This window comes from Ictalurus furcatus, chromosome 15 (assembly GCF_023375685.1).
Source record: "Ictalurus furcatus strain D&B chromosome 15, Billie_1.0, whole genome shotgun sequence".
Taxonomy (NCBI): domain Eukaryota; kingdom Metazoa; phylum Chordata; class Actinopteri; order Siluriformes; family Ictaluridae; genus Ictalurus; species Ictalurus furcatus.
The window spans coordinates 17073002-17082639 of NC_071269.1; positions in this window are offsets into that span (position 1 = coordinate 17073002).

Below are 9638 nucleotides of genomic sequence, written 5' to 3' on the forward strand. Positions count from 1 at the left end.
TAAAATGAGACCCTGTTTTTGCCAGAAGATAATTTAGTCAGTCTGAGGCATTATATAAATGCCTTTGGTGAGGAGGCTTGTGCAGCAGAGAGACCAAGGAGTCTTCTTGCAATAATGTTGAGATTAATAGGAATCAGTGGTGCTGTGTCGGGAGTGTTAAAAAGGCTTTACTGTCCCCTTGTGTTCAGACTGGCTGTGCACAACTCAGACACAGAACATCCTAATCAGGAACTACACATCAGAAACAATAGCATGCCCACTATTCAGGAAGGTGGATTATTCCTATATTTCACACTGTCTGCTTTATTTGTTGGCAGCACTTGCTTTGATATCTATGACTGTTTATCACAATAATGGTGTTCCAGCACATATACTAGAATGTTATTGACTCCGAAATGCCTGGGAACATGAACAATGTTGCACTTTTGATCACCTATAAAGATGTCACACACACACACACACACACACACACACACACACACACACACACACTCTGATGAATAATGCTACAAAAACCCAGTTGCTTTGCACATTTCAGGAAGCCACCTAGGAAAGGATCAAGAGGAACGGTACAAGAATGAGACGAGTTGTACCAAATACGGTAGTTTCAGTTTTACAAAACTCTGAATACAAAAAAGTCAGCATACCATTTGGATGAAATAAATGAGATAAATGTGACATTTGCTATTATTATTATTATTATTATTATTATTATTATTATTATTTTAATAAAGGTATGTTGTTTTTTTCTTTTTCCTCCAATGAATCATGGGGGATGCAAACTTTTGCACTGATCTGTAGGATAGAAAGGCTTCAAGATTCTCATCACAAGCAGACCATTAATTGCTAATATGCCTACCCTCTTAGTAAAAGGGGTTCTTTAAGTGATCTGTGGGTAGCTTCTTAGCTTCTACCTTTATTGCAGGATTCTACAAACAACCTTTAAAGTTTTCCCCAGATGGACAACCTGAAGTACCTTCAGAGTTTCTAGATGTAATTTTTTTCTTCTGAGTACAGTAATAATTTGCTATGAAAAGCTGAAGTTTTTCCTTCAGTTTACTTACATAACCCTGGCTTTTAAACAGTAGTCATGTATTTGGAGCTTTAATCCTTCACAGGACACACTCCATCTCTGTGCAGTCCTGTTTGGTTGTCCGTGGTTTTGGCCACCTCATTGCTACCACACACATGCAGACCTCAGCTCTGGGTGACTCATTCTCTCTCTGTTTCCCCACCAGAGCCTCCAGAGATCTCAGCACAAGCACCTCTTTCTTTTCAGAAATAGATGTCAGGCTTGAGGTATTTGGAGGCGAATTTTGTCACTGTTCTGTCCTTAGGTCATGTCTAAAGGAAATGTAACATGAGGTAATCTCACAGTCACCAAAGATATTTAAACTAATCCATTCTTTCATTGTACATAGTCACACTCCCTGTGTATTGTACATTGTACAATTTTGACTGTATAACACTAAAGGGTTTCTTTTTCATATATAAAATCCTTCACAATATAGGAAGTGCATCTTTCACAATACAGGAATAGTTCGTTTTGAAAATTAAATCTCTAAGATATGATTTTCCGTTCAACATACAGATTTTAATCGTATAGTTTTTGTAATTTTTCAGTACTTATCTCATATAAGGGCCATTGCATTAGTATACCATGGCAATTGCATCATTTGCACACTTTTTCACTACTGGCAGTATTTATGTGGTACCACTACATACCAGGAACACCCCACAAGGCCTGCCATTTTAGAGATGCTCTGACGCAGTCACTCAAATCCTTACACTTGCCCATTTTTCCTGTTTCCAACACATCAATTTTGAGAACTGACTGTTTACTTATATATCCTACCTTCATTATATGGCATAATATATCGCAACCTGTGACAGGAGCCATTGTAACAAGATAATCAGTGTTATTCACTTCACCTGAAAGTGGTTTTAATGTTATGGCTGATTGGTGCTGTGCAAAACCCATCCATCCATCCATCCATTTTCCATACCGCTTATCCTACGCAGGGTCTCAAGGGAGCCTGGAGCCTATCCAAGGGAACTTGGGGCACAAAGCAGGGGACACCCTGGATGCGGTGCTAACTTATCGCAGGGCACAATCGCAGACACACTCACACACTAAGGATAGTTTGGAAATGCCAATCAGCCTACAACACGTCTTTGGACTGGGGGAGGAATCCAGAGTACCCAAAGGAAACCCCCGAAGCACGGGGAGAACATGCAAACTCTGTGCACACAGAGCAGAGATGGGATTCAAACCCCCGACCCCGGAGGCAAAACCATTATCAAAAAATCACATACACTTCATTTGTGATCATATATCACATGGTATGAAAATATGAAAGAAGTATGTGCTCATGTGTGAAAAACATTATGCCATGTTTATGCCCTGAAATTTCAAATATAAATTTGAGGAAAGACATGTGAAATCATGTGAATAATATGTGATTATGCGTAAAAAATCAAAACACGTGAAAAATTCATGTGTGAAAATTAATGAATCATGTGAGAAAATCACTTCAAATATGAAATAAAAACAACATGCTCTAGTTGACTTGAAAATAATTGATCAAACATAAAAAAACATGTTCAGTAGATGTTCAAAAGGTCACATGTAAAACAGCATGTGAACTGTAAAAAAAAAACATGAAATTCATGGTTTCATGTGACGTTTGAACATTTGAAATTTATATATAACATTTGTGACTTCTGTAAGGCTATAAAAAAAACATTTGTAAAAACTACAATATTATACTCATACATCTGATTCACGACAACAAACAAAGAAGTTCTGGCTTAATGCAAATCTGAAGATTTCATCATTTTAAAGATAACATTGTTTGTATTCACATAATTAGCTGGTTTCCTAATTAAAAAAAAAAAAGTAGTTATTGTTCAAAAGCCATTTGCTTATGCAAAGAAGGCACAGACTAATAATAAGCTGAGACTTATAGCAAGTCATTTGCTTATTCTGATTAATTTCATTTTGCATTGTTCACAAAATTGGAACTACAATAATCTCAAGATTAGTGGCTTAAATTAGAACTCTAAATTGCAGTTCGGCACTCAGAAAAGGATGGAGATGCTGCAGGGAAAGTACTTTACTGCCTCCCTGTGTTTAGTATAGCACATACAGTTTGATTTAAAAGTGAATGAGAATGAAGTGAATTAATATTGACAGTGAAATTTATTTATTCATATAGTTAATAACATGCCATGGGATTTGTTGGATAATTGTGAAATAGGTCTAAATAATGGTGTGATATTTAGAGTGATGTGGCGATCAAGTAACATTACCACTATCTATCTTTCTATCTATCTATCTTTCTATCTAACTATCCAACCATCCATCCATCAATCTATCTATCTATCTATCTATCCATCTATTTGTCTATATATAGACAATATTGGCACCCTTGGTAAATATGAGCAAAGAAGGCTGTGAAAAATTGTCTTTATTGTTTAGCCTTTTGATCTTTTGTTTAAAAAATTCACTTTCATGGATATTAAACAATTGCAAACACAACACAGGATTATTGGCACCCTTATGAATTCATATAAGAAAAATATATTTTAAGTATATTCCCATTGATATTAAAAATAATAATAATAATTAGTACACGTGGGTGGCTAGAAACAGGAAAATGTTCAACTATGACTTCCTGTTTCACAGGGGTATAAATATGAGGTAACACATAGGCCAAATTCCCTTAGTCATTCATAACAATGGGTAAGACCAAGGAATATAGCTGTGATGTGCAGCAAAAGGTTGTTGAGCTTCACAAAATGCCCATTTCCATCATCAGGACAATAATTAATAAGTTCCAGTCAACTGGAAATGTTATGAATCAACCTGGAAGATGACGTGTGTCTATATTGTCTCAATGCACTGTGAAGAGGATGGTTCTAGTGGCCAAAAAATATCCAAGGATCACAGCTGGAGAATTGTAGAATTTAGTTGCGTCTTGGGGTCAGAAAGTCTCCAAAACTACAATCCGAAGTCACCTACATCACCACAAGTTGTTTGGAAAGGTATCAAGAAAAAAAGCCTCTACTCTCATCCAAAAACAAACTCAAGCGTCTTCAGATTTCCAGACACTACTGGAACTTCAAATGGGATCGGGTTCTATGGTCAGATGAAACCAAAATAGAGCTTTTTGGCAATACACACCAGAGGTGGTTTTGGTGCACACAGAGAGGTAGCCATATGGAAAAGTACCTCATGCCCACGGGTAAATGTGGTGGAAACACTTTAATGTTTTGGGGCTGTTTTTCTGCCGGAGGACCTGGACATTTTGTTAGTATACATGGCATCATGCACTTGATTAAATATCAACAGATATTAAATGAAAACCTGACTGCCTCTGCCAGAAAGCTTAAAATGGGCCATGGTTGGATCTTCCAGCAGGACAATGATCCAAAACATACATCAAAATCAACACAAAAATGGTTTACTGACCACAAAATCAAGGTCCTCTCAAGGCCATACCAGTCCCCTGACTTGAAACCCATAGAAAACCTGTGGGGTGAACTGAAGAAGAGAGTCCACCAGCATGGACCTTGACATTTGAAGGATCTGGAGAGATTCTGTATGGAGGAATGATCTCAGATCCCTTGCCATGTATTCTCCAACGTCATCAGGCATTATAGGAGAAGTCTCAGAGCTGTTATCTTAAAGGGTGCCAATAATTGTTGCACACCTATATTTAACAAAGATATACAGTTCTGTGCAAAAGTCTTAGGCACCCTATTTGTTTAGTACAAACTTTGTTATAGATTTTTTATTTTATGACTTCTACATTTGAGTCAGGACGAAAACATTTTAGATTCCCAAACATTAGTTTTTCAGCACAAAATTAAATGTTTGTATGTTAGTAAAGAAAGCAGCATATTAAGTGGTAAGAGACACTTTTCAGACAAAAAAACACAATGAAGACTGCTAGGTTTGCTGCAAAAATAAGAAGCAAGTGCAACAGTCAAAGTCTCCAGAAGAACCGTGGCTGGTTCTGCAAGATGCTCAATCAAACTTGCAGCTAATTTCCTTATAAAACTGCACAAATTTTACCTGAGACTACTTTTCTTTTTTTTTTTTTTAAAGCAAAGGGTCGTCACACCAAATATTGCCTTTGTTTCCCTGATTACTATTTATTGCTCTTTATATATTTTATTAATGGAGAAACATTTAATTTCATTATTTTGATTATATTTGCTCCAAAGCATTTCTTTGCATGTGACTAAGACTTTTGCACAGCACTTTATATATATATATATATATATATATATATATATATATATATATATATATATATATATATATATACATACACACACACACACACACACACACACACACACACACAGACAGACAGACTGGAGTCCAAAAGTCTGAGATCACTAGTGAAAATTATTCTGTTTAATTAGTTAATAGTTAAATAGTTCATTTATCACAAAGGCTTTCATTACAAATTAAATTATCAGCAATAACCTGAGTGAAAATATTAGAAATATTTATCAGCCCATTAACATGGGATGTAGTACTTTTGTTTTAGATTTTGGATTGCAGCCATTTTGTTTATAAATAGAATATTTAGTCAATGGCTGCACTCATTTACTGTTGTGTTCAGGCAATTCCATGCATTATGTTTTTTTTTTTTTTCCTTCGCGTTTATTTATCATCGTTAGGGACGAGGATGAAAGGTCGAGTCTGTTTGAAGGTAACGTGGCTCACTTTACACTGCTGGCAGAGAAGCTGGGTGCAGAATTAAATTACCCAGCACTCAGCTGTCTGTATGTGAAATTCACATTTTCCTGCACAGCACCAGCACAATAATGCTGAGCGTGCTGATATCTGCAGGGGGGAGGCATGCAAATGCTGCTGCGAGCGGCTCGCTTACTCCTCCTCTTTTTCCGCCAGCCTTTTAAAATCTCTCCATCTCAGAGCAATCAATACCTTGTCCCATCAGGCAGCCCCCGGCCTGCGCATTCTCCTACAGCAGCTAAAGCTCTGCTCCCCCGGTTTACGTCAAGGTGAGTGAGTGCCTGATGCGTCAGGAAGTGCAGTCATTCCTCTGCATTCAGCTGCTGGTGGGCTCACTATGGCAGCAAATTGCTGGCATAGTGATAGGAGAGGGAATTTGTTTATTCATAAATACCTTGCAGCTGAGTGAATTTAATATCGAACTTCAAAGCTAAAAATCATCAGTGTGGGATCGAAGTATTCTATTCTATTGCATTTATTACTTACTCATAAAAATCTGCCAGCTAATGGAATTTAACATCATACATTATAGCTGAAAAACATCAGAGTGGGATTGTACTCTTCTATTCTATTCTATTTTATTCTTTTTTATTCACTCATAAATACCTTAGAGATAAATTGACTTTAATATTCTACAGTATATCTGAAAGATATCGAAGTGGGGTCAAAGCATTTTATTCTGTTCTATTCTATTCACTCATAAATAATTTGCAGCTTTGTGACTTTAATATCAAACTGTGAAGCTAAAAATCATCATGAGTGGTATTGAAGTATTCTATTCTACTGCATTTATTGTTTACTCATAAAAATCTGCCAGCTGATGGAATTAATGTATATTTATTAAATTAAAAGTATAGCTGAAAAACATCAAAGTGGGATTGAAGTATTCTATTCTGTTCTATTTAGAAGTAAATATATTGCAGCTAAGTGAATTTAGTATATTTTTGTGTTGCTGAAAAATATCAAGGTGCAGCAGAACTATTCTATTCTATTCTGTTCTGTTCTATTCTATTCTATTCACTTATAAATGCCTTGCAGCTGAGTGACTTCAATATCCTACTGTATAGCTGAAAGACATCAAAGTGGGATCAACACATTCTGTCCTATTCCATTTTATAAATTTACTCATAAAGATCTGCCAGTGGATTGAATTTATTATCCCACTGTATAGCTGACACACAAAAAAAACTGGAATCAAAGTGTTCTATTCTATTCTATTTTATTCCATTCTACTTATTTACTTATAAATATATTGCAACCAATTGAATTTATATCTTTGGGTTATGCCAGGAAAAAACCCCCAAAAAAGCCAAAAAACAGAAAAAGTGAGACTTACATATTCTATTCTATTCTATTCTATTCTATTCTATTCTATTTACTCTTAAACATCTGGCAGTGGATTGAATTGAATTTCTTATTGTATCACTCAATGTGGAATTGAAGTGTTCTATTCTAGTCCAATCTATGCAGTCATAAATGTTTTGAAGCTGAGTTAATTTAATATCTGCTTTAAACTTAAACAATCATTGGAGTGGGATTTCAATATTCTGTTCTAAAGCCTCTTTCCACATACCCATACGAAAAGATGAGAGTGCTTACTGTGAGCATCACAGGTTTATGTAAAATGCAGTGCATCAGTCCAGGTGCACTACAGCTGGGAGCAAGGTGAGCTTTTGTAGTTTTTTTTTTTTTTTAGAGTGTGTATGTGAGTGTGCCTGTGAATATATGCTGTATACACATAAAGGTGGGTGTATGTATGGTCTTGTGCATTGCTGTGAACTTTCATGCAGTGATCTTCAGTCATTAGGAAGGTGTGCAGTGTGGGACGCTTGCTGCAGTGCACGTGCACCGCTGCTATTATTGCAGCTCATTTGTCAAATTGCCTGCAGGTCTTGAGTGGTGCATTGCTGCTGAAAGAGAGAGGCAATCAGCATTAAAACATGGCTGTGGCGGATTGCATGTGGACCATAGTGTTCATTTGCTGCAGTCTCCTTGGGCTCTCCATGGGAAAGGAATCTAGCAAGGGAAACCCTGTAAGGAAGTACGATGCACACAAAGTGTTCAATGAAAAAAAAAAAGATTTTTATGTAGATCTGTTTTTATAAATTTCTATTTCCTTTTACCATTTAGTTTTTTTTTTTTGTTGTTTTTGTTTTTGTTTTTTTTGCTTTATCAAAAGTGGCATTTTCTCAGCACATACTGGACATGAATGTTGCCAGTTAAGGATATGTATAGGACAAAACCCTTGGTACCTTTATTCAGGTCATAGTTTATCTTTGGCCCTTGTAATAGCTGATACATTTCCTGTCTACAGTGCTTTAAATTCTCAACACTGGAACTACACCAAATTGCTGTATTTGGGATACATTTGTAATAACCAACAAACTGGCAACTCAGTGAATATTGCACATTAAAAATAAACTAGTGATGTTTTCTGAATGGATTCTTTAATTTCTAAAATAACATAACTGATAGCATGGTAGCTGTAATCAAGCAAAGTAAATATTAAAAAAAGGACATGACATGTTAGTCATGTGATGTTATTTGTATACTTACAGTATTGTATGTTAAAGGATGAAAACAATGAACAATATTCTACTGGATACTACTGGATATTTTCAACACAGTATAGAAAAGGATCCCAACACTGTAAGTTGTGTATCATATTCTGCTGTATGTTTATGTCTGGTAATAAGCCCCTCTTTCCTGTGCATAAGCCTGTTGTCCAATAACATCATTAGACTGAAGGCATTCTTAGTGATTTTCAAGCAAAGCTTTTCCAATGAGATTATCACATTATGACAGACTGCTGCTTCAACATCCTGATCTCACGGAGGGAGGTTTTCTGGAACCTATGCCATATATCTGACTTTAACAAATTGTAAAGATGTATTCAAGCCAGGACAGAAAAAACACTCAGACACATCACAATAGCCATTGTGTAGAGAAAGCTCACATACTGTACATCTGAAAGAGGAAAAAATATATTGCTTTAGGTGTTCGTTTTGTATTTATTTGTAAATAAGCTCTTTGATGGTGTACTAGTACAGCTAAAATATTGTGATGGCTTCCAGTAGCTGTATAAGATGATCCATATACAACACAGACATGACTACATAATGTCCCTGTAGAAAAGCTTTTCATTCTGCTGCACCTGTTTTCATGAGGCAGAGGGAGATTGAATCTAAAGTGTAAAGTATCAGGGATAAGAAAGGAAACAGGACAGGAAAGAGCTTGAACCGGAACACCTGTAATTAATCAACAACAACAATCATAACTACTTCTACATTTCAGGCATAGGTATATATCATTTACTGTTGTTAAAATTATCATTAAATACATGGTTTATCAAATTACATTCATTACAGGGATTTGAAACAAACAAAAGAAATCACTTTAATCGCTGTAATTTGATAAACCATGCTTAATTTCTGGAGCCGTGAATCGAATTCCAGTATAGAAATGTGAATTGGTTTTGCATATCTTGTTTTATACCACGGAATAACAAGCATAGATGAAAAGATAGAACAGTGCACAAAACAAGAAAAAATATTCAAATTACAATAAATAAAAATAATAGGAACAATTTTATAAATGTACAAAAATGTACAAGGACCTTGATTAATTACTGATTTTGTCACAACATTTTAGCCCCAATTTCTCGCTGTATTGTGTTGTTTTTGATAACTAATCTATCTATCTATCTATCTATCTACTGTATCTATTTATCTATCCGCACTATATACTTTTGGCCATATAGTGTAGATAGATAGAAAGAAAGATAGATAGATTATCAAAAACAACACAATACAGAGAGAAATTGGGTCTAAAATGTTGTGAAAAATCAGTAATTAATCAAGGTCCT